At 41.9% G+C, this 26566-nt stretch overlaps 1 protein-coding gene and 1 long non-coding RNA gene across 3 annotated transcripts in view; both read left to right on the forward strand.

Annotated features, from left to right (window-relative positions):
* LOC135264906 (netrin receptor UNC5D-like) overlaps positions 1 to 26566 on the forward strand; it is a 166343-nt gene that overhangs the window by 38056 nt on the left and 101721 nt on the right. The gene's annotated exons all lie outside the window — the stretch shown is intronic.
* Positions 12402 to 16215, forward strand: LOC135264905 (uncharacterized). The gene is made up of 2 exons (XR_010332818.1): positions 12402 to 12922; positions 15655 to 16215. It is a non-coding gene; the product is annotated as an uncharacterized LOC135264905 (long non-coding RNA).

Raw genomic sequence — 26566 nt, forward strand, 5'->3', positions numbered from 1 at the left:
AATGGTGTGTAAAGTTTACTGCACTCTGATCCACTCTGCTCCAAGTCCTTCAATAATAAATGGATGTGTGTGGAGTGATTTATTGTTTTATGTAACTAGTGCATAACGTGTATTGCCTTTACACCTATGAGTGAGCTTTAAACTTGGACTAAATGGCAAATAAATAATATTGACTATTTAGCTATGTTCAAAGCCTCTCATCAAGATTAACTGGAGTTAACAGCAGCCACAATAGCGTGTTTTTATTGTTTGGCAATTCAGTTCCATTTCAAATACCCGTGCTGAGAGATGGGGGAGCCGTAGACGGGCCAGCTGCCAAGCCGGGAGAGTGCTTTTCATTAGTCTAATATTACTCCAGAGCATTCCACAGTCTATTATCAGAAATTCTCCCATAGCACAGAGAGAGGGAGCCACCCCACTGACCTCAGACCTAAATGATTAAAAATATGCCCAAAGCCGACATGGTGACAAACGAATCGCACGTCCTCTCGCTGGTGTTTATTGTTCAAAGGGAAAAGGACTTCATTAAAAACGTTATTTCTATTGGGCAACTCCATTTCCTCGGGCAAATGCACTTGTGAGAAAATTATGATTTGAAAATATGAGAGCTGCAGAGCTGGTGAAAGGTTAGGAAACTTGGCCGTCTACCGGACTAATAGTGGCCGCCAATTAACTTGCGGTGATTTGGAAGAAAATTATTGTCTGTATCGTTGCTCACCAGTAAAGCAGTAGAGACAGGAACAAATGGGGTCCACTGTATCTGTGAAACCTCAAGTGTGGGCTATTTTTCAAGTTTCACTGACAACGTTTAATCTATATTTCTCTCAGAAGATAGAAATACTGGGCTAATAAAAACAAGACAGAAATACAGCACTAATGCTCTGATTAAAAATGGTTCATTGCAAGCTGCTACATTGATACCAATGCATTATCGCTACAGTACTACCTAACTTATTTGTCAAGCAGGTGTCCTTATTCGTATTTACAGTTTCACATTTAACCATTTACCCACTTGAGTGTGCTGAAGCAGTCCTAGTTAAGGATTATAAAAACAGCGCACTCACCTGATATTTGAACCTAGAATCTTGTGAATGTGCTTAAACAATACTTGTCCGCTTAAGTACTACACTCACTAACCCAAGGCACACACAGGAAACGCATATGACAGTTACTTCAGCTTTTGTTTTTGCATTTGGAACTAATTGGATTTCATTTCAGCTTCATCGTAATTTGAAGTGGGCGTTGAACAAAGGAGAGCAGAGGCTTGCTGTAGCGTTTAGCGTTGACTCATTTACATCCACTTGCCAAGTGTGGCCTTAACACACGTCCCAGTCTTTGAAATTCACGCTTGCCAATCATCGCCGTAAAGTCCTTTATATTAACGTTTACTTTATTTTTTGACCTACGCAAAGCCTGCTTTTAAAAGCCAGGGAACACATTTAAATGTGATTATGGGCTTGATGGCAGGACAGCTTTTCTGTCTTAAGTTGGCTCATCAATGGATAGAGTTTATGCACGTTTTCTTGTATTTTTGGCTCCGGTGAGTCCCTTGGTTTTATTGCTAATCCACCTACAGTTATTTCTCTAATTAAATCCATCAGCAATCTTTCTGTGGGTGCAGCTTCTGTGTGTGTGTGTGTGCTGCTATTAGGTGAACATGGAATCAAAGCCAAAAATCAATCATAGGGAGGTTGGACGTTACTGAAGCCAAAAAGTTTGTAGAGAAGCCTATAGTAAAATGAACTGCGATTAAGATCAAAGTTGCACCTATCTGCTATAATTGGGTGCCTATGAAATCATAAAGTTTTACTCCTATGGATTAACTCAAGTCAGTTATTGACCTTTTTAATCCCTTATGAAAGGATAGTGCTATAATATGAGATCTATTTTCTTGGTTCATTTGAACAGCCTTTTAACAGCATAAATATATGTCCCTATCTGTGGAAGAAAATTACATGGCGTGCTAAAACAGGGAAATTTTATAGGACTTTGCAGACAAAATCTTGTCTTGTTATAATAGAACATTTTAAATACAAATATAGGAATGATGAAATAACACCATTTTAACACAAGTTCTTAACACCCATCATAAATGGTCAATTCATAGAACGTTGGTAAGAAATGAGAGTTGGACAGAAACATCGGATTTGGTCTTTAAATAGTATATGTTGACGATACTGGAAAAAATAATCCTTTATCCTTTAAATTGTCTGGGGTTCTTCAAGTTACCTAGTAGTATGCTTATTGTCTACTATGCATTTAATTATAAATTAGTTATACTTGTGTGCATTTGGCATCCCATATTGCATACAAACATGCAGATAATGTACCACTGGCTTTACAAGCAATTAGTAGTGGTCTCTCTCACTTCTGATGGAAGTAGGATCCTTCAGATAGCGCTAGTTACCTAATCACTGCCTCCTGAAGTATATCGGTTTCCATCTGTCCTTGTGTTCCATTTCGACATTGCAAGCGAGAGGGAAATTTTCTGAAACGCCCCTTGTCTGCAGGGGTGTTTCTCCTATAACTACATTTTAAAAGTGACGCTCGCCAGATGGTGTGTGGCCCCATACAAGCAGAGTGATTTTCAGCTGTGCATTAACTTGTGAGAGGGTTTCGGAGTTTGCCATCCGTGTAATGCCAGTTAGTGTTGGTTTCAGCGGCGGCCTGATTGTGCATTCGCTGGGTACCTCCTGCCAAGGCAGAGACAAGCGGACAAAATTTCAGAGTGTGTTTGTGTGTGTGTGTGTGTGTGTGTATGTGTGGGAGGAAGGGGGTGTCAGAGTCTCCAAGCAGTGAGCAGGTTGCCATGTCATTTCTTAGAATAATGGGAGAGACATCCCAGCAAAAGAATGGCAGTGTAGATTTATGGAAGGGTACTTTTCTTGTATTTTCGGGGCTGAAAAGGGTTGAAAACGTGTCCTCCTCTGGTACCTCTGCGAACAGTGACCCTGGCGTTCTGGCACCCTCTCACTCTCCATCTCTCTCGTCCTTCCCACCCCCTTTTCAGCCTTCGGCTGCTCAGTCCCCTGCTGAGTTAAGTGCACGGGCTACATTTCCACACCATCTTCTTAGTCATCATTTTTTTCACCCGTGAAGGGAGCAACTCGAAAACTGCTGGGGATTGGATGTTTTTTTGGGGGGTTGTTTGGGCTCTTTTGGGGAAGCAGGGAGTAGGGTTCTTAATAAGTGTGCCTCAGTGTGCCTCCTTCTTCTGTCTTCCTTCACAAGGCCATGCCGTCATTAAGAGTCTGTAAGCTCCCCTTGTGAGGAATTTTAGTCAGTGGGATTCGTAGCATCCTTAATTATTTATTTCCTGTTAATCCCTCTCTCATACAAAGGCATCATCCACAATCCTTGGTAAGCGGTATGTCTGTCTGAATGTGTGTCTATACTCCACTGGTCTCCTTTTCACTTCGATGAACACCATAGAATGTTCTGCTGCAGAGCCAGAAACCATGCAAAATCTTGGTTAAATTTCAGTTAGGTAATGCGGTCTTATAGACGGTATGTGCTGTGATGTTGGGAAGGCTCAAGCCCACAGTCCCAGAAAGCTTCCTCTTTGAAAGAGGACACTCATTCGAACAAATGCGGATTTGTCAAAGCTCATAATGCCACCTGCTGTTGCCGTTTGTAATTACACAACCAGCTGGAAGAGAGCGAGGCGAGGACAGAGGCCGGGATAAAAGACAGGACGTAGGGGAGCGAGGGGCGAATTTTGATCCGTTTATCGACTGCGGTACATATTTTCATTTCACGCTCCATGTTTTCACAGGAAGTGTGCGGGAGACCAGCGTGTTTCATAACAATCATTATACCCCCGGTTACCTTGGTCATGTGGTGGCCTTTTGCACCACAACTGTGCATTCTATTGGACGGGTTTGGCAGAGGATGTGTCGAGACGCTAACAGTTTGGGCGTTTCATGGTTTGTTCTCCCCCCTGTGCTGTTGGCACCGGACATTCAGTCTGGTGCTGTGCCATTGTGCTGAGCAGAGGTAAAGAGGAGCACAAGAAGGATCCATATGTATGGCAGTGGATCAGGGGCAATAGAGAATGTGTGTGTGTGTGTGTGTGTGTGTGTTAGTTATTCACTAATATGTGTGTGTGCATGTGTGTGTGTTTGTGTTTGTGGGCACAAATCCTATTCTGGCAGTGAATACTAATTTTTTTTGCATTCTCTGCCAGAATAGGAACCACTGAATAGAATCCAGCAGTTAGCCGACTCTTTATTACAGAACATATTGGTCTATGACCTTGTTGTTTTGGAATTTTTTTTCCTTCTAACCTTCCATGATATTAGGAACTGGTGACATTTGTACCATATGTTGCTGTATATCTTCATATGTAAGTGTGTGTCTGTGTGTGTGTGTGTGTGTGTGTGTGCGTGCAAACATGTCACTGTGTGCTAGGTTTATTTTACTGATCTGCAGTCACCATTGTTATTGAACTACTCTTTTGCATAATTCCCAAGTGTCCTACTTTAGCGTCACAATGTATACTGGATAGCCTTTACCTTCGGTGTCTTTGTTTTGCTTTTTTTGTTCTGCAACCCTCTTGCCTTCTTGTAAGCCAAGACGTTCCAACACATTTGCAATGTTTTAATGTGTGGTGAATTTTAGAGTTCTTGCCTTTAGTCAGGCTTGCTAGAATTTATGTGAAAGACTCATATCCACTTAGACAAAGAAAAAATCAAGGACAAGAAAGAAAAGAGATTCTAGTGCTGTTAGCTTTCATCAGTTCATCGTTTAACTGAACGAGGTAGCAAATTTTCCATGTAAGTACTGCATTACAGCATTGATTCGCTGAAGACTGGCTATTGTTTTCTAATATCAGCTGAAGGTAGCTACCAAACCATGTCCATGTTTGTCCCGTTTGTGCGACTGTATCCAATCAAAAATACACTTAACAAAATGTAGCATTGATTAGTATGGCATAAATCTTTTGCTAGAAATATAAATATTTATGTAAATGGTAAAAGCACTTTGAAAAATAGGACTGGCCTGACAGCATTGCTTGTATAAAGAAAACATTTTTATACTCTTTCTTGCGGTTTTTCTTGTGGTTTTGATGTTATGTAAATGTCCAGCCGAACCAGATGGGAAATAAAAACGGGAACCCGATGCATTAATCGCCTAAATGCCCTGCTTATTAAAGCAGGTGGGCTGCTCATCTTGCATCTGTAATTGCATCTGGCAGCAGTTGTTCAATTGTGAAGGTGCCTTGTATAGATTTCAATAATAAGATTTATGAACAATCATGAAAAATACCGGTCGTGTCTATTTCATACCAACAGTTCTAAGCCCATTTCAAAATGAAAATATAGTTTAATGCTAATGGCATGCATGTTATTCTATAAAAATAAAAAAAAACCTGTATCACTAACTCTAAATCGAATAAGCATTTCATTATTATAGAGGCAGTCATTCCACTGGGTTGCTGGATAATGAGCTTCTTATTCCCAATGGCCAACAGTCAGACATTCAATAAGAAATCCCATAAACAATTTGTGTCTATTTCTGAGGACCTTCCACGTCTCTCACACTAAGAGTCCAAGAGGTGAGAAACATAGGTCAAGTGGAGCCAATTCACATTGCATATATGCTTGTATGGTATGTCCTTGGTAAATAATAAATCCATGGTATGGTATCTTTTTTTATAAAGATTGTGCCTTTTTGCATTTTTGGGTCATGCTATTCAATTTCTTCATCTATTCCATCAAATTCCTCTGCAACATGGATTTCTTAGGACTACTGTATAGCAATTTTAAATGGTTGTTAAATGGAATCTGTTTAGCGATTGTTGTAGGTTATCTGGATAATGTGACAATTCAAATTTTTCCCTGTCCGGAGACATGTAGGTAATGAATGGTATTTCTGCTCTGATCTAGGCTAGGTATTCACATCAAGGTATTCAAAGGTATTCACATCAAACCTTTATAGGAGGTGAAAAGATTATAAAGCTGCCATATAAGCGCTTCGCTGAAAAGCGTTTGTCTTTCTGTTCGAAATGCAGTTTGATGACATAAATCACAGCAGGTGCCCATTACCTCCAAGAAGAGAGCGCAGCCTTGTTGTGAGATTGGTGTCATCATCGTTGGACCAAAAGGGTCATAAGGAGAAATCTAATCCAGGATCTTTGAGATAAAAGGCAACCGCGCGTCCGATGGGGAAACTCAAACTCGGCTGGACGGGGTGGTAATCCGAGGACGTTCTTTTTTTCTCCCTCTGCATTAGTTACCGTCATCACCCTGTTGCCAAGCGCCGTGCCATGCCACACGGTGCCATGCCAGCATGGCAACGGAGCACAGGGGATAATTTCCCAGCTTTCAGAAACAAGAGCGGGTTGTGAGCGTAGGAGATAATAGGTGTGTGTCTGCTGGACTACTTAAAGGTAAATAATACGTGCGCATATGCTAAAAGAAAATGACTGGTTTTCTTTTTTCTCTGTTTCAGAGATGCGATTCATTACGTGAAGGTTACAAAATATACCTGAGCTGTATGTCTGGTTGTGTGTGATAGAGGGCAGTAGAGATGGGTCAGCGTGGCCTTATCTTTTTGTCGAACGGTGGACGTTTCAGACGCGAGGCTGCTCTTGAACGTTGTGTTCCGAAGCCCAGCCTCCCCATCCCTCTCGTGCTTGTGGCCTCATAGAGGAATCCTCAAATGTAAATAGGTTTTTCTAATCTGAAATTGATAGCCTCCCAAGCTATGAAGTTAGACAGTGTGAAATTCAGCTTCTGCGCCCGGCTGACATTAATGCCTGCCTCCCCCGTTTTTTCCCCCTTGTTTGTCGGCAGATCCCTCGGATGAAAAAGTAGTGAGTCGAGACCCAAGAGCCCGGGGTTGTGTTTTAACAGCCCTGTGATAAGCTCAGGTTGAGCGTAGGGGGTGGGGTGGGTTGGGGGGGGAGGGGTATATTATACAACTGAAAGAATATTGTAGTTATTACTGCAAAATTTATTTGCTTGGTAGCCTTGTCCAAGGAGATTTGAATGATTATGTGTGAAAATGCATGAATATGTGAACGTACACACGTGCCTCAAATGTCATTAAAATCACACTGAATCCATGGCAACTACATCCCTGCATTAAAGTTGCTTACTAACGGAAGACCAAAACACACGGAGAAGGGGTAAAACACCTGAGGTAAGGACCTCTATATTTGATTAAAAAAGGAAATGGAATTAAATAAGCAAACACATTTCATGCAAGTCCAAACAATGTCATTTTGCATGCCATTAAAGCTCTTCTAAAGTTGTGTCGTTGAATGGGAACTGCCGTTGCATTGCAGTTTGGAGAGAAAAAAAAGATTGATTTTTAATTATAGCCAAACCTGTTTTTCCTTGCATTTAATTTGCTGGGTCTTTACCCCAGCCTGCCAACCATAATTGAAAGGTATGTGCCCATTCACATATTCAGGCTTGCTCATACTGAATTCATCCCTCTCTCTTCTGTAAGGTAATGGAGCTGGACAGCAGGACAAGTCCTGTCTTTTCTTTTTAACAAAAAAAAAAAAAAGTCTGGCTGTAATGGCATTTTTAATCAATGTTTAATTAAAGGATGATTTAATTTTGATGACACCGCTTCCTACTGTGTTTAGTAGGGAAAGGTAAAACGGATATCGCAAGTGCTCAGCAGGGAGAAGGCGATTATGCACTTGGAGGCTAGACCAGGGGGGCTGTGCTACAGACGGTTGTAATCAACCGAAAGCTTAGTGCGGGTGCAAAAAAAGCGCCTGTCAATCTTAGCCTTTGTCGTTTGGCAAAATGTACTTAATCGGCTTGCTTTCCGCTCCTTGCACCCTTTTAACATGCTAAACCGCGTGCGTTTAGCACAGAAGCACCGCTGCAGTGGCTGTTCCACCAGACCTGGCGAACCATTAATCAAAGATTGCACTGACTCCAGTATTTTTATTTCCTTCCTGCGAACGCTAGGTATGCCATTTTTCCACCGGGTTCTTTTGCTCGGAGACATCACGTGTTCACGAGGGCCCTCTAAGTTTTCCAGCTCAGTGATGTAACCTGGGTCCAGGGACACGGCATGGGAAAGAGGAGGACATGAATAAATAAAGCGGAGCTCATTTAACATACGGGCACGTGACTGGGAAGCGCATTAACATGACCAGGACCATTAGCCATGAACAGCCTTGTTAATGGATTGGTGTGGCATGCGGTGTGAGCGGGCTGGTGTTTATACCGCGGCCATGGCGGTAAGGAAGGGGCATGCCCCGCGTGTGGCTGTTCACCTGATGGCTTTTCCCTGTATGCTTTGCATTTATCCCTCCCTCATCTCACTGAAATACATCCACAGTGCACATCACATCGCTTTCCGTTCTTAACTGATTTTTGTGTCTGGTGGTTAAGAACAGGTAATACATTATCGTCATGTCTGCTTGGATAAAGGGGAATTTCTCATCGCTCAATATGAGCTATAAATAGCCATCTGTTCGCTCTTTATTTCAAAAGGACATATTGCTGGTAATCATAGAGGGGGTTCCTGTTACTCTCTCGTACATTACAATTTGTCAAAAGCGGTACGAATTTGCGATGAGAAATTCTCCTCTAAACATAGATGAATGAGTTTTGGCCCTTGCATAGGTCCTGAGAGTGAACGGTCTTGTCTTGTCATTGAGCAAAATGACAAAATCCACACAAAGTAATTGCCAAATAACAGCAGAGTGAAGCAGCTGGAACAGGAAATTTGATTTATGTTACATAGAAAAGAAAAAGACCGAGACATGGTTTTTAATGTACTATACCGCAGCCCCAATACTAATGTCTTTTTCCGACAACATTTAAACTTGAATAAATCACTCTTGCATATTTGTAGGACTTTAGAAATATTTTTCAAGGCATTGAAATTCAAGTTGGGCAGATTCATATTTGGAGTACATTTTTTAGTATTTTGTCTCAGCTGAAATTCTTCTAGTGTTACTGGATTGATTGCGAACGTAATGGTGTTGGATCTATTGACTTGGCTCCTGAATCGCCACAATACCAAAGCTTTCATCAGCCAAAATAAATTGAGATAACCTCTTGAACCGAAATTAATTGTACCCTGTTAGCACGCTGCTTTTGAGATTACCATCAACTTCAGGGTTCCCACGAGTTGTAGATTACAAATCTTTTGTTTCAGAGGCAAGGGCAGGAGCATTTGAATAATGAAATGCTAGTAAGCGTATTAATAAAATATGCATCCCATGCTTTTCATTATCACAATTCAAAAAAAAATTATTGGAGTATTAATTATTTGTAGCATTGATGTTGATTCAGTCAACATGAACATGTCCTGTTTCTGAACTGCCTGCATCAGCTTTAAATGAATGAAATCTTCTTGGCTGTAAATGGATACAAGAGGCTTTTTGCATGCCTGAAGGCCAGAAACACAATCTGTTCATGCAAAACCGTGTATACTTTTCTTAAATACCTTTGCCTGGGCGCATTGCACGAAAAACAAACTTTTGCTTTTGCAACAGATGCAAGCTGAAATTCATACATAACTGTCTTTTTCAACAGCTGTTGGGTCTCCCGTATTATGAAAGCAGAAATGTTGCGCGTGCGAGTATCAATAAAGACTTAAGTAGCTGAACACAGCTTCGTTTTTTCCCCTAGCACTGCATTTAGAGCCTCATTTTCAGTGCATGGTACAGTGTACAGTCAGCTGACAGCTTTATTTGGCTCAGCAAAGGCTTTCATTGGCAGCGGTGCGTTCGGCAATTACGTTTCAAAGTGAACGGATTAATGCAACTTTTAATTACGAAGGGAGGAAAAGTAATGTTTCCAAATGTAAAACACTGATTATTTTTAAGCATTCTAAGTAGCGCCATTTGGTCTAAGTCCACTGTTTTAACACAGAGACAGATTAAAGCAAGGAGCTGATAAAGGGGAAGAAATTAACCCTTGGGGCTTAATTAACATTTCTCAGATTAGCATAATTCTCTCTATTGGGGTGTCACTTCCTCTTTTACTTCCCTCGCATGGAACATCAAAGGTGCTTTAGCTGCGAGACATCCCCCAGTTTCCCAATTTAGCACCGTGGATGCAGACCCCACGGAAACACCACGGGTGAATGTGGGTAATAATGTACTAGTTTCACTTGACAGGTAAAGCTCTTGAGAATAGCTAACCTAAGATAAATTATGATTGTGAGTTTAAAAATACAATAAGTGACTTTTTTTAAGGTTATGGTCACTACTGTTTCAGGTTTTTTTTTTGAGTAACTGAGAGCATGTTCACCAAACCCTGTAATTTTTCCATTCTTCTCTAGGAAACCTTGTTTTTCTCAGAATTGACGAACCAAAAGCGATTGGCTTTGTTTGAGTGACTGTAATTGAGGTTGTGCCTGTTTCAAATGCACATTTGCATAATTGGCCATGGCATCGCCCAGGGAGGGAGGGATTCATTTGGTTGGTTTGTCTTTTTCTCATTATCTCACCAGTGACCTCCTCTGGTCATTTCGAAGCCTGTGATTTGGCTGTACCTGTTGAACAAGAACTTTTCCCTTCTAATGCAGTGGCATCATCACATTATTGCTGATGGATTGCGGACTGTAAACAAAAGCACTGGCAAAACAGCTGCAGTCACTTGACAGATATAGAAAAACAAGTCGACATTAAGGCTTGTTAAAATTTTGCATTAAAAACTGGTATGGATCATTCAAGTAATTCTCTTTAAACTGGCACCTGCTGCTTCCATAATAAGCCTTTTATATATCCACAAAACTCTGAAAAATGCTAAGAAATATTGCTCACATTCATTGAAAGAAGGGTGGCACCTTTGAATAGATCAATGTTAGAAGCTGCTCTTAAGAATTCTATTAACTGCAAAAACTGCTGACGTACGGTTGTGCCATGCTCACTATTCTCAGTAAACATGAGAAAGTAAACCTCCGAATAAGTCATGCCTCTGTGTAAGGCTTTTGAGAGGACTGAATAAACCCATTAGGTGGAAATGACCTGCAAGACAAACATCATTTTTTGTAAGCCAAAATTCAGTTTTTATTTTGATTTATTTATTTGGTTATTTATTTTTGCACCATTCCTAAGAGGATTTGTGTTCAGGCTAAGCCTCTTCTAAGCAGTGGGCCTCACAAATTGACATTTGCGGCGCACAAGACGTAGGTGTCAGGACTGTCTGAAAGATTTAGAGGCGCTCGAAAGGGAAACAGTGAGCGGTTACGAACTGCTCCTCCAGTCTGATTTATGGAGCTTTGTTATGGCGGACCGATTGCGGGGAAAATGTAGGCACCCAGCGCGATGAAAAGCCAAGAGGCTCTTTGGCTGCTTGTAAAAAGCAACCTGCTGCTATTTTTTTAACCGTCGTCTTCAACGTCAATGCTTTGATCGCCTGCTTTAAAAAAATATATAAAAATCTGAGGCGCAGTCAATTGTTCGGCGGGGGGAAAAAAAGAGAAGCGTTTATCTCACCATTAAAAGTAAGACTTGAGAGCTGTCTGAAAAGGCTGAGCTGAAGGCTTGTAACTGAAGGGAGCCTTGCCTTGAAAGCTCCAGTACCTGTTCTAAGTGGAAGTGATCTTTCTGGAGGTGGCCATGCTGAAAAGTGGATAACTCTGCTCCAGTCCTAATGGGGCTAGAGAGAAGAGAGGAGCCCATTATCTCTGATGTCTGAAACAAAGCACAGCCAGAGTGTGCCCTTCAAGATTAAAGTAGGTGCGTGAAAACCTAAATCATCTATGCAAATTATATTCCATTGGACGGATGCGCTAGATAAGAGCTGTAGTGGCTTAATCATTCGTTGGAGTTTAATTCAGTGGTATCTTTCATGAATTAAACCGAAAATCGTCTATTTTTGTGTAGTGGTTATTTTCTTTAGCCCCCCAAAAATAACAATAACATAAGAGTTAGGTTGCCAAATTATTTTGCAGTCATTATTGTATTGTGCTTCAAGAGGAACACAACAGTGCTTGAATAAGTCAGTTGATCTTTTTGAGAGTTAAGTGGAATCATGTTTTGGAACTCCAGAAAAACAATGGTAATTTCCTACAATTCAACTAGAGAATACCAGATTTTCTATTGAAAGACAGCTATTCATTTAGAACAATTATATTCTCTCTCCAACCATTATTCTTTTATACAGTACTCAAACATACCAGTTGAACTCCTGTCATTTGTTTTGAGTGGGTCCACAGCTGCTTTGAACAAAAGAGAGTGAAATGTCCATTTTTGATGGTAAAAGCTTAGCGGTTTTCAAAAACCTAAAATAAGCTGTAAACAGTGGGTTTGTAAATGAAAACAATTATGACAAGATGTGAACCCATTTTAAATGAAACGGCAAACATTATTTTAATTGCAGTGACTGCATTCATTTGTTTTTCGTTCAAGCTCTGGAAAATGTCCACTTCTTTCACTCGAATGAAGAAATGGTGTTCTTGTTCTTCAGCAAGCATTCCTCTGGCATTTAAATAAAGCTTCTCTGGCTCAGCGTTGTGCTGTTGAATGTTCCCATCTCGTTCCTTTTGCCCATTCTTTAGTTATGCATTTATTTATTAATTTGCAGACAGGAAAACATTCAAAGTTCATTGAATTTCCCGGGAGACGCTGCAGCTGTATCCCCTAATTTGGCCGAAACCACAGATGGCGGAATCAGGCAGCCAGCAGCTCTGCCAATGAGACTGCTTATAAATTATATTCTCGGGGTCCATTGTTTCTGGGTACAATAAGCCATTTGATTAGCAGTAATTAGATTTCCCCGTTTGGTCGGTCTGTCGCCGGTACGGCACGAGCGTTTAAGCCACTTTTATTTTAGAGGACGGGATTGCGGTTTCCTCAGATTCCTGCGCTTATCGGGACAGCTTAGTCCCACACTTTTGACCGTTTGCCAGAACGAGCCTTCGTGAGCCGCATTGTACTCGGGACATTTAATCAGCGAGATGCCAATCAACAGATAAAACGACTTAATCCGGAGTAAGTTTCTAAGCGTGTGACTTGAATACCAAAGGGGCAGAACTCATTTTTGAACGTATTGATCTTCATCCGTCTTTTTTATGTGTCCCAAAAAATTTGACAGTAAAACCTGCATTAATTGCTAATGGGTGTACGAGAGCATGTTCCGGTAAGAGTTAGGTCAGGACACGGTGATTCTGATTCACGGTAAATCATCTTGACTACCCCCCCGCCCCCACCCCTCCTCACCCACGGCTCCAAAATGTTGATATCCTGTCATTTTTATGTTTAAATTTCCTTGGGCCAGAATTGCACCTGGTACCGTTTCTGCTGACTTAAGATGAGGAAGGGGGGGGGGGGGTGGGGGGTGGCGGGGGAGCTCTAATCTGTTCTGGCCCTCAGCCGGCCCCCGCAGTCACAGCACACACTCAACACTGGAGCCAGTGACGAGGCAGAGAGGCCCGGCGTCCCTGCCGCCTCCTTCTTTAAGGCACGCTGACGTCGTTCATCTGGGGGGGCGGGGGGGGGGCGAGAGACGGCCTCCTCGCGGAGTCAAGGTCGGAGCGCGGCGGCGTGATGGAAGACTGCGGCTGCCGCAGCGCCCGTCGGCCCCTCCCCCTCCCCCTCAGCCTCGCCCGCTGAGATCGATAGGAGCCCGCGCCGCGTTTCTTGTCGACTCGAGCGGCGGAGACGCGGCTCAATCTTTCAGAGCTCGCCGTCGGAGGCGCTCTCATCGCCAGGCCCGCGGGGGGTCTGGCTCGTCGCTCGCTCGGCCCTCCTCGCCGATCGATCCGGGTCAATGCCGATCCCCGGTCTCGTCCGCCAAGGTCTCCTCCCCATCTCCAATCCTGCAGAGGGGGTCTCCAGGATGTGACTATGAAGAAATTGCTGAAATTCTTCCGCAACAATGGGCCCTTTAACATTAAAGCTGGCCACTTCATCTTATCACCTGTAGCATCTGCAGGAATTATGGGAAACAACATTTTCCTTGACATCACAAGTTTGATATTAGGTCTTTAGCAGCCATTGCAGTTTGGTGTTATAATTACTCTCTGTAATGACTTAATGCATTTAAGTCTGCGCTTAATGCAGAAGTAATGCATTTCCATATTACTTGAAGTGCATTTACTGTTCCCTCCCCCGTATGTACCTTTGATAAACATCTTTCGACTTGTTGATGTAATGCCGGAACTTTACTTGGCTTCCTGACATTTTATGTGGCAGAAGGTCATGGGGGAGACTGCGTAAGCGGTGGGGTATGTGTGCTTCTGGACCGTAGGTGAACAGAAACAGACAGAAACTGCCTCTTCCACATCTGTGGGAGTAATTTGATGAGTTGTCGCATTTTCCTCTATCTGCAGCCCCACATTAATGCTGTCATGTAAGGTTTTCTTGAGTGCTGCTTGCCATGACTAATTGACACTTCCTGCAGGCTTAAGCGATAGTGAAAGCTTTCATATTTCTTTTTTGTGTTGCTGTCAGAAAACTACAGAGATCAGGAAGAGTGCTGCATTTTTCAGAGCTCTGAAGGCTGAAAGGGTGTTAATACCCCCATCATCACAAAAACATGCATTAATGCCCCCATTGTAGCGTAGATGCAAATGCATTCTTATCCCTTTGATCAGATATCCAAGTTATCATTCTGAACCATTAGCTATCTGAATCCATCTCCCTCCAGTATATCATCCAGCGATAGATTTGTGCCCACCCCCCCCAGGGTATTATCAAAATAATGTAAAGAGCAAATGCATCCATCAGAAATTTAGTAGATCGCAATACAATGATGCACAGGAGATTTTTTTCCCCCTGCACATAACAGCCCTCAGAATGAGTTGTTCTCACTTAAATGTAATCGTCTTTAATTTTGTGTCATTGACTCTGGCAGCTGGGTTTTTTTTTTCTTTCCCCGTTCAGTTTTGACGTTCAGTTGTCTTAACAGCCTATCTTGGCCAGGCACCTGCGCATCAAATTTCGTTTAACTGCGGCGATATGTTCGAATTTGTCTTGAGTGGGCAGGGAGCAAGGTCTCTTTGTCTCTGGGGGGCCCCGCGGGTTGCTTGCCAATAAGCCCTTGCGTATGTGAATTGCAACACCGACTGAGCGATCTTAAAGGTTTTAATGCACTCCCCTTGTCATCTATCATTAGCGGACCGCTGTGAGTGGAGTGGAAAGCTGTCAGCAGTCCGTTTATAATTGCCTCGTGTTCTCTGAAAGCGGTGTAATGGTGGCAGGTGAAGAAAGGAAAGCTGAAAATGCACAGTGATAGCTCATGTGAGGCTTTGTCCCGTTTTTGGGACCTTTGTCCGTTGCTCGTTTTTTCGCTCGTTTGAATTGCAAGCCTTTTCATTCGGCCTAACCTTCTTGTCATTAATTGTAATTACCAATAACGCTGTGTGTGTGTGTGCGTGTGTGGCGTGCGAGAGAGAGAGAGAGAGAGAGGCATGGGAGAGAGCGAGGAAAAGAGACAGAGGGAGAGAGATTTGTACATGGCAGGATTGGCACAGGATTGTGGGTGATTTACCAGCCTCATGTGGCCTGCATACCACCTGCTGGGGTATCTTTCTCTTGCATAGTTGATGAGTGGTATTGTAGTTCATAGATAGTAAGCAGATGGGTGGGGGCAGGGAATGGAGGAAATGAGTAGGAACCCCCCCCCCCGCCCCCCCTCCCCGGGAGCCCAGCTTTTGACTGATGTGGCACCTTGATGGATTGACAGGTTAATTGAAACAAAGCTGTTCTCTGTCCTCTACCAGATGAAGCATTGCAAATGAAATGTAACGGCCTGCCTGGCAGCGGAACAAGCGAGGCGACCAGCCTTCTAATGTGGGCTAAAGAAGCTGCCATTTTCAGAAGGTCATCAGAGCCATTGTGTAGTTTGTTTCATTTTTTTTTTTTTTTTGCTCTATGAATTTTGTAAAACATGGAGGGAATTTTAAAAAGCTGTTTTTTTCCCCCAGTCTACGGTCTCAAATCTGCCTAAAATTTGTTTGAGTGAAATGTTGTGTTTGATGTGACTTTTGTTCCATAATTGTGTAAACTTATGAATTCAGTGTGCTACATAGGAAAACTACTCGTCAGAAAGTAATCACCAATTACTGAAATGCCATACTCTGACAAATGTACCATGCTTTTTATTAGACAATACATTCATTATTTTTTAACTACTGAAAGCGACTGCCAAAAAAATCAATCCCAATTCTCCAGACTATGGAACAAGCTTGTCATAAATCATATTGGATTTCTGTTTACATTTACATGAAGAACAGCGATGGACAGAGAACCCATAATTATACATACATATATAATAGTTTATCCAAGACAAGATGGGGACTTTAAATACCATCACAGCAGCCAGCAGTTAGATTGGAATAATAGCCTTTTATATTTTAAAGTGCTTCTATTTCTTCCATTTCTGCAAGCAATCAAGTCAATTTCCACAACAGACTGGGTATAAATGTACTGACAAACATCCTGAGAGGTAGGGGTTCACTCTGACTGTTGACTACTGACTTGTTAGATTACTGTTCTAATCTACTGTTCTAGTCTGTCTCAGTCAAGATAACATGCCAACTCGGAATAAATGACATACTGTAGCACACACAAGCCCAAAATAAATATAAATATAGGTATATTGCTCTCCTACAGTTCTCGGCCCTGCGATTGGAACCTCATGACCTTGCATCATGATTTTTAGTAGATATTGCCTCGGTGTTCCTCCATCCTGTCATACAGGAAGTAGATGCTAAATACTGCTATCAGGCAGTGACGCATGCAGGACTCTCTCCCGTGGTACGCAGACGCGATCAAAGAAAGCGTGAAATCGGATGCAATAGAAGATCATGCAATTAAATGTAGCCACTTGAGTCATTTTTATTTGAAATTCTGTTGCATTTCTTGTGTGCTTTCCCGTCTAATTTGTAATTTAATAAAATAAAAAAGAGAGAGCAAAACCTTGAGGCCATAGGGGTAGTCACGGTGTGTAATCTGCATACAGGTGTGCCCCTTGAAAGAGAACTCTGCAGGTGCCAATGCTATAAAGTCTTCCACAGGAAGAGGAATGTGCTTTGCTGGATGCATCTTGTACTGAGTGAACAGTAATTTGACCTGGACCGTGACACTAATTCCTAATTCAAGTAGGTCTGTTGAATTGTAGTATATTGAGACAGTCTCTAAATGCCCAGTGCTGACGTATGTAAAGAACATCAGGGTGCCTGTTAGTCACCTGAGGCATCACAGGTTATTCAGGGTCTGCCTTTGGACAATGGTATCTCATTAACTGGCCTGGCGCTCTGTAATAATGTCACCTCTCATCGTCCCTACGGTGCGAGTCTCAGCTCAAGCAGCGGGGAGATTAAATTAGTGTGGTAAATGTGGTCAACCGTTTGAAATATGTGGGGCGTCAAATAAAAAGTGGCTTGTCTTTTATACTTGAGGTGTTCATTCGTTAAATCCAGGCGACAGTGCGCTGTATATCTTCTGCCGATGCTGTCGAATTGCTGGGCATCTGAGAGAAGTGAAATATCACCCCGCACAAGGACCCACTGCGTACTAAAAGCTCTCTGTTACCACACCCTATAAAAGAAGTTTTAGTAACAGATCAGAGCTCACCAGTATTCCTCTTTGACTGGTACATTTCGGCCGAGCCGAATTTGACCCGTACAGTTTTGGTGGGCATGGCTTGAATTTGCATTACGTTTTGTTTGGAAAGGGCATTTCATTGCAGATACCACTGGCCTTTTATGCTGGGATGAGCGGACTTTTAATCTCTGATGCAGCGGTTTAATTTTTTCCTTCAAAAAGAAACATATACTTTTGGCACACAGCCATGCAGCATTGGTGGATGTAGACACCGACCGAGGCACTTGGCGTGCCAGACAAAAGGATGTGAGATGTTTTACTTGCTTTGTTTAGTAATATTTGTATTGCATATCTTAACTATGTAAATATAACTTTGCGTAGTAAATAATAAATTCAGTTCAAGATTGATTGGGTTAAGTATTGCCTTCATTAGAAAAAATGGTTTTAATCATTACCAAGGGATCTCTTTCGGTGTTTTCTTGTTGTCACGGTACTGTTATTTATTTTTCTGCATGCCAGTAGGCCGTTTGTTCACTGGCCTGCCTGCGGTTTTCCCTTCTGCGGTTTAGAGGCGCAATTATTTAGTGGCAAAATTTTGAAGCGATCATTGTTGATGTAGCCGCTAGCTCCCAGCTGGATTATAATATGTAAGCTCTGAAACTGAGCCAGCGCAGGTCCGACAGGCAGCTCAAATGTGCTGCCGCACAAGGGACCTGAGTGTGTGTGGCTGGGCCAAGGTGGGGAAGGGTAAAACAGACGCTCCTCCATTCATCTGTGACTGCGCGCTTTTCAACGAGAGCAGGTCAAAATGTCAACCAACGGGCCACTTAGCTCATAAGCGCGCTCTTTTTATTGTATTCCAGGTATGCCCTGGGGGCCGGTTACTTTCATGTGAGCTAAATCCAGATCTATGAAACGGAATGACTGCAGGAAGCAGTTTCATTGCAGGTCACTGTTCATGCATTCAACAGAATACCAATGAAGCTTGATGACTACAAATAATTCCGAATACAGGATCACATGCAACATTGTGGCAAGAACTCTATACTCTTGTCCTCAAGGTCATGTGACACTGCTAATTTTTCTAGAAACAACGTAGCATCCTATATTGTTTCTGGACCCTACCTTCTAATCTGTAGGGTGGTAGGGTGCGTATTTCTATACATTGTTTGTCACCCAGGATCAGGGTTTTGGCTTGAAAAAACAACTAAATGGCAGTTTAATTATTGACTCTGAAATGGTCTTTGAATAATAAACTCACTACACCACATACTGATTCACATCATTAGTTTAGGTAGAGTAGTATATATTTGAGAAATATTTAACATCTGCAATAATATCATTCAGTTGTTCTTTTCATATATTTCCAATCCATGTCAAGTGTCTGTCAGTGGAACTGTGTAATTCACCTGCAGAAAGTATTCTCATTTTTTATTAGAGATTTTGCTTGCCACTTCTATTTTTGAGCTTGTCACCAATTTACCCAGTCTCTCAAGCAGAATGTATTGGACGTAGTCAGCACAAAACAGAACAAAGTGTCCTAAATAAGGATGGCTGTCAGTGAGCATCTTCTAATCCTTATGGTGGTTGGAGGATTATCTCCTTGATTGGACCCTGAGGATCCTAATTTATGTACATTCTTGGGGAATCGGAGGCTGGCACGAGATACGGCTTCTGCCGAGCGTGTGAGAAGCTTTTCGCCAGGCTCTCCAGGAGCATGCTCTTTCACAAGGCAACAAATAGATAATACCATTCCTGAAAATAAGGCTCACAGAGATTCAGTCTATTTCACGATCACGGGACGAATCCCAAGGTAAATTTTCTGATGTCTGTGTTGTGGGCTGCTGGAAACAGCATATGGATGTACTTTTCTTTCCCTTTCAGTTTCCAGGGACTTGCTGAAAAATTCTCTTTCAGGTTCAGCAGAGTTAATCCGCTACCCCGGACTGTTTGCTCTGATAGCAGGAAGGGAAGTTAGCGCTAAGACTTCTGTGCTCAGCATGAAACTGCCTGTGCTTTTCTTAATCAGGCTCTCCGACTGGCCCGGGCCCTGCAACTTGCGCGACAAGGGAAAGCTCATTATGGTCCATCACTGCATGTTTCGAGCAGTGAGCAGTCTCAGATTCCACCGCTGTCTCCAATAGGTCTTCAGCCTGGTGCTAACCCGAAGTTCGGGTAAACAAACGCAGGCAGAGTTTCACTGCTGGTGGCAAGCTCTTCATTTTCATGAATGATGACCTTTTTTCTGGTTGCCTCAGACAAGCTTTCATTGCATTGAGCTGCATGTCAATGTAGGAAACACAAATTACATGAGTAACATGGAACATTTTCTAGAAGAGGGATACTTCGTTTTTTAAGTTAGTGTTTTTGTATATGCAAGAGGGTGTTCTATTAACATGTAGACACGTGTCAAGGCCTTATATAAATGAGAACAAATGAGACTGAGAATGAGGAGATGACTTTTCCACTGTAAGATGTCTGAGAGTTTGCACAATGTGGCCTAGTTTACCAATAATTACCCTGAATAAATAATATGGCCTACCTGCCTACCATACATTATGATTTGAATGAGAGCTTCAAAGAAACACAAATATTGTTCAAAAAAAGAACGGATTGCTATCATGTCACCACTTTGTATGAAGTGCCTTATTTGTGAAATGTTTTCAGCCTTGTAAAAGTGCAAGTGATGGTAACAAAGCATATTATTCAGAGAGAGTGTCTGAGAGAGGATGAAAGTGATGGACAGCTCCTCAGGTGTATAAAAGGAATAAAAGTGTGAAGGAGAGGCATCCCTTGGTTGGTAAGAGAGTCCAGCGAGGATTGCTTCTCAGCATGTTGATGGTGAAGCTGGCAGTTCATTAATCCCGGCAAATCCCTCCAAAGTTACTGAGGTGTGGATTCCATTTTCAAATTTCTCATTAGATCCTCTTTATGGATTAAATGCTAGTGTTCACAAGCGAATGCACACACAGTGCCCTGGCCTGATGGATGTAATTGGGTTGTAATGGATTTCGGTTTCCTTTGCCATCCTGATCCAGATAGATTTGAAAAGGCCTGCATTGGATCCCCTATTTTTATTTAAACATTCTGTAGACTCTGCCACTTGCTTGTCCTTTATATGCACTGCTGTTATTTTATGTCCATCTATCTTACATATACACAGTGCGCCAAAGATGATAAGAATGTTTTAGATTAAAGCAACAACTGCAATAAAACCATTGGGTATTTGCCACAGAGCTTTATAGGCTGTTCATGGTGATACTGTGTAGTGCTTTCCAGTCTCAAAACCATTTTGGTAAGGTTTATCTTTGTTATTTTTATATTTCCAGAGCTTGTGTTCTTGTGGAAGGGCCTATAATCTTACCTTTATTTAATTTAGATAAATGTCTGTATAGCATGCTAGACTACTTGAATGTCCAGTCCACTGATTTCCCAGAGAGCTCTCTGGGGATTTCTTTGAAGGCGCCAGCAAAAGCGAAATGGATGGTATCCTAAAAGCCATCAGAGTGAAACAGAAATCTGTTGCAAAAGGTACCCATGTAAACCATCCTGCTCAATTTACAATATTTAAATGGAAGTGGACTATAATGTATGGCTTCCAATTTTGTCATGTTGACATATGTAGTTAATGCTCATTCATGCAGGTTCACTGCCCTGTCTCCAATTCTTCTGCCACATAATTCATTGTTAAGATGATTTTTTTCCTGTGACATTCTGTTTTAGGGCCAACAACAGGTGCCTTTTATAATACAGCCAAAGTTGTTAATTTGTGCAGGGAGTAAAAAAATAAATGTTCTCCACGAGGGTAGCCTGGATATCTAACAATATTTGAAAATAACCATTGCGCCTCACCATCATTGACATTGAAGGCTCTGCCCTGTAACCTGGAGTGAAAACTGCTTACCCGACACCAAGAACACAGAGCACAGCAGGGGTGCTGTCCGCTGCAGTGCCTTGACTGTGCCGTAATGCCACAACAGGCCGACATCACGGGCCCTAACCAGTTCTGACTAATGGCTCTACGCAAATGGGCTAATGAAAATGCAGCATGATACCTCTTTTCCTACCTCTGAAGCCGATTGCCCATAGCTAATTATCACAAGGCTAATGAACAAGTAAATTAGGAAAAAGAGAATGTGGACACTTGTTTATGCTCATTTAGAAGCCGCCTGTGCGGACTGCATGCATAAAGAGATGATGGGAAGAGGCTCAGCGGAGACGCCACAAACAAGAGTTCGTCAGGAGGGACCGCTGCTCTGGGGTCCGACGCATTTCTCAGTTTCGTCGTTGCTCAGCTTGACGAAAGAACGCAGAGGCGACCTTGATGTCAGCGGGGGCATTCAGGGGGTGGGGTAACACACCCCCGGTGCTCACTTCACGGGACCTCCCCAAATATGGTTGGCTATATCTCAGAGCGCAGGCCCCGTCTGTGCCTACGCCACTGAACCGTGGCTCGGTAACCATATTGGATATGTGTTACAGGGCAGGCTTGATCCCAAGAGCAACACAACAGTTTGTTTATGGTCGCAGTCCTATTTTCAGGCACATTGATCCAGCACTGAACCAATATGGACAGCCTCCAACAGCCGCCAAATGTTTTCTTTTACTTAACGGCTTTCTCTGAGTCCATTGTTCAGGACCAGGAAGGGTTCCGCACCAGCACACCAACAACAGAAACTTTTCTTTTCATTTGAACGAAATCTACTTCTCTCATCTGAGAAATGTGCCTAATAGGTATTTGCCACTGATGTCAAAAGTTTGAAAAAATGACAGGTTGAGATATTCAACTGTACGCCTCTATGGTCCCAGCTATAGCATACAGTGCTGTGAAAAAGTATTTCCCCCCTTCCTGATTTCCTCTATTATTACATATCTGTCACACTGAATGGATTTAAATGTTTCAGGAGTTTTAGTCCACTCTTCTTTGCAGAACTGCTTTAATTCTGACAAATTGGTAGGTTTTCAAGCATGGGCTGCTCGTTTCAGGTCCTGCCACATCATCTCTGTAGGGTTCAGATCAGGACTTGACTAGGCCACTCCAAACCTAATTTTTGTTATCAGTGGATTCCATTTTGCTGTTCTCACATGAATCCCATTTTTTCCCGGTCTCTTTTGTATTGTGGAGTTATCAACACTGACCTTAGCTGAAGCTAGAGAGACCTGTAATTCTTTGGATGTTCTTTTGGGGTCTTTTGTAACTTTCTGGATGAGTTGTTGCTGTGCCTTTGGAGAAATTTTGGCAGGCCGGCCACTCCTGGGAAGGTTCACCACTGTTCCAAGTGATCTCCTTTTGGAGATAATGGCTCTCACTGTGGTTTGGTGGAGTCCCAGAGGCTGAAAAATGGCTTTATAACCCATTCCAGACTGATGTATTTCAACAACTTTTTTTTTTTTTCATCTGGAATTCCCTTTGATCATGGTGTAATGTGTTTGTAGAAACTTTGTGGTGACTACTTCACTCTGATGGTAAGGTTAAAATTGAGTGAGGTTTAGATTCAACAGGGCTGGCTGCAGTCAAGCCTGGCTGAGTTCAAACAGCTGAATCTAATTATCAATTATATTTGGTTAATTAGGTAACTAAAGGGGCAATCATTTTTCACATGGGTGATATGGGTGTTTTAGAACTTTTTAAATTAAATACAGGAAATAACAATTTGAAGAATGTGTTTTGTGTTAACTCAGTTTGTCTCCTTTGTCTAATGAAACCATTTAGTGTGACACATATGCAATAATATAGGAAATCAGGAAGGGGGAAAGTACATCCACAGCACTGTACATAGTCCTTTTGTCAGTCTCTCTGGTCTAGTGTAGGTTCAGTCCCTCATTCTATTATCATATCTGAAATCAGATGCAAAATATGGAGATAGATCCAAAAGTGCTGAGGAGAATTAGCATTCCTGTAACATGCAGTGACATCTTATCCTTCCCGGTTTGCTTTCTTAATAAAGGTGGCAGCTAATGGCTACGAGTGAGACAACAGAATTTTAATGTGCCTCAATGTCATTTTCATGGGTTCCTTGATCTACATTTAATTTAACAGTCTTTTACCTTCATAACATAAGCCTGCACGAACAACTAAATCCCCCCCCTGGAAAAACAGTGATGCTAAACATTGGCCTAGTGCGTATCATAAATACATTAATTTTCTTCTGGTGTTCCTTGGCTGAGCCAGGCATGCCATTTTTGTTTTGAATTTGGTTACTTTTGTAGATTTTAAGATTTTGGATGCTTGGATGTGTCCATTTCTTTTCCATACAACGAACAGATCATTTTGCATCTAGAGTCTGGAAAACAAATGAGGTGTGGTGTACAGTTGATACAATTCACATAGGTCATGCTGTAGAAATTCATAATGGGTGAATGTCAGTTTAAATATGGCTTAATGGATTTTTCATTCCACTTTTATTAGCCTACATACTGGGAAGGATTGGTTGGGGCAAATTAGCCGAATGTGATCCATTTCACTAAGCATTTTGTTCTTTGTGCCCTCTGTTGATGAGGGTAAATCATTAATTGAAGAAAAAAATTTAACTAATTAGGCTTTTGGCATCGTCTTGGTCACCTTTAATTATGGAAAGTGTCACTGTATATAGTCAAAAAGTTTTTTAAATAATTTCTTCTGAAAATTAGCACGTAACATCGAAGCGACATCTGTCAAATACTTCTTTTTCAGAATCATCAATCTTAACTTCCTTAAAATGCTGTTCCTTCTCTCAGAAAAATTGTGCACAAATGAAGAGACAAAATTATGATTAATGAACTGTTTTGCAGCAGCCACATTAAAGCAACATTAGCTATCCCTGCGTTGTCGGCTGGCGCCACTCGTTATTTATTATTTGTTATCATTATTGTTGCTCGGTCTTAATTTTCTTCATTAATCACTCTTGGAATTTGGGCTTTGTACCATCCTTCCCACTGTTAGAAAATAGTGAAGAAATTAAAATAAATAAGATTATTAGTCTTCTCTTTTCATCTGAACATGTTGATTAGCATATGATAATTAGTTATGGGCAATTGGTCTCCTAGATGGTTTCATTAAAACGTATCAGGTTGGGACCTCATTAACAAACTAATGTAAGGGTATCTGTCAGACCTGGTTAGCCCTAGTGAATTAGAATTCAAGCTCTGCAACATTACGAAGGCCTCACACTTTATAGCACTCTGTAGCTTTAGAGAACACAGTGTGTGCATTTATTCAAAATCTATTTTTTCCTCTGCTTTGGGATTTCAGGACCGGGCCTGTACCTGCAGCACAGCCACTGTTATTGCCATGCAATCGTTCAGTAGCTTTTGTGAATCTGTTGGTATTTGTTTGCTGACAGAAGCATCCATCATCAGAATGGAGTTGAATTTGCCTGTCGATAAAGTTGCTGACTCCTGCCCATTCCACCAATCAATATCTGTTTATTTGCTGCAATAATACATTGACCTTTTTTTAAACAAATGCACTATACCCATATTCGATTGAGGCCTATATATGCAAGAATGACTCCCTTACCGTGCTGGCATTTATTATATTGGATGGGTTTGTGCAAATTTGACGTGCACATTCACGGCACCTTCAGAAATTAATAAAGGGTTCTAATTCAAGAGTGGTCCCATGCTTCTAGTAAATGTCTTACCTGCTTTTTTTCTGTCTGAAATGGGAAAAAAAATGGCCACTTACTCCCTCCTGAAAAGTCTTGTGTCAGGCCACAAATCTCTTTGGGCTCGGTCACAGCACCACATCTAGCTCAGCGTTCTGGTTCCCTCTACCTCTGATAGCCTGAGGCTGTTCAGCTATAAAGGAGGGACATTCGGGGGCAATGCGCGAGGACAAAGGGACTTTCCCAACTTTGGAATTTGTAGTTAGAGAGAGACGGGTTTATTCTAGGGCCCAGAGGAAAGTCCTAGTCCCCAGACCGAGTTCTCACTATGAACTGGGTGCCATAAGCCTTGTGAAAGCCCTTCTGTGCTGAGAAATAAGTGACAGGCAGATTGATTTAAATGAACTCCCCTTTGCCCACAGAAGACGGAACTGTGGAGAAGAAAGAAATGGTGTGCTGAGACATTCCTGTCAGTTTGCTAACAAGATTTCTTTCATAATAGAAAAGGGAATTTAGCAGCTGAATGAATTATTGATACTGGCTTGATAAGGGCTGATGAATGGCAAGGGCACAATCTTCATTTGAACAAATCTGTGCCTGCTCACCAATGGGATTATCCCAGCAGCTTTAGAAGATATATGGGGTTCTTTCTCTCTTACCTCGTTTTTTCCGTTTGTTGTTTTGTACTTGATATAAGCCACATTGAAAATCTAATGGGTTGAAATTTGCCCAACAGGAACTCTACCATCCCACCCACGTCCACCCCACCACCAAAGTCTACCTTGGATATTTATACCGAAGCGGCTCCTAGATCCAAGGTCAGGTTTATGAAATCGCAGCTGAATATATTTGGCCCAGTATGAAATATGACATCAAATATCCGGATCCTTGATCTAATAAGCTTTTCATTCTGTAAGTGCCTGAAATTAAAATCTTCTGATCAATAATTTTGATACTCTATCAGCATGCACAACAGCATGTAAATTTACTCCTCTTGGTTTTTCAGCCCTCATGTAATGAAAACGCCGTTCTTATTACCCCTGGTGTCTGGGCAATTGAATATCTCGTATGTCAGGGAAAGCAGTGTTGACAGCAAATAACATTGCGATTGCACCTTATTTATGCGTTTTCATCACTTTCCACACGGAACCCACGGTGTATTAAAGCCTTGTAGCAACGACGTCAGTGTCACACCAGCTTGGGAAGTATGTTTACTTTTGAAAATAGCACCCTTGGCTGGTAATCATCCAGTTTTTCACAAAACATCGACGGCAGATTGGTGAACAGGTTCCACTTACTGTAGATCCAACAGAATTGCGTGTTCATTGCTGGCTCGAAGCCATTCTAGGACTGGAATGGGAGAAAAGTGTAGAATCAAAGAAACGTAAGAAAGCAACACATTAGCTTCTTTATTAAGTTGCCAAGGCATCAGTTTGAAACCATTTCCTGCCCTTAATTGTTCTTTTGTACTGTGCCTTTGTCTTGATGAAGGCTCTCGAGT

The sequence above is a fragment of the Anguilla rostrata genome, chromosome 10 (genome assembly GCF_018555375.3).
Source record: "Anguilla rostrata isolate EN2019 chromosome 10, ASM1855537v3, whole genome shotgun sequence".
Lineage (NCBI taxonomy): Eukaryota > Metazoa > Chordata > Actinopteri > Anguilliformes > Anguillidae > Anguilla > Anguilla rostrata.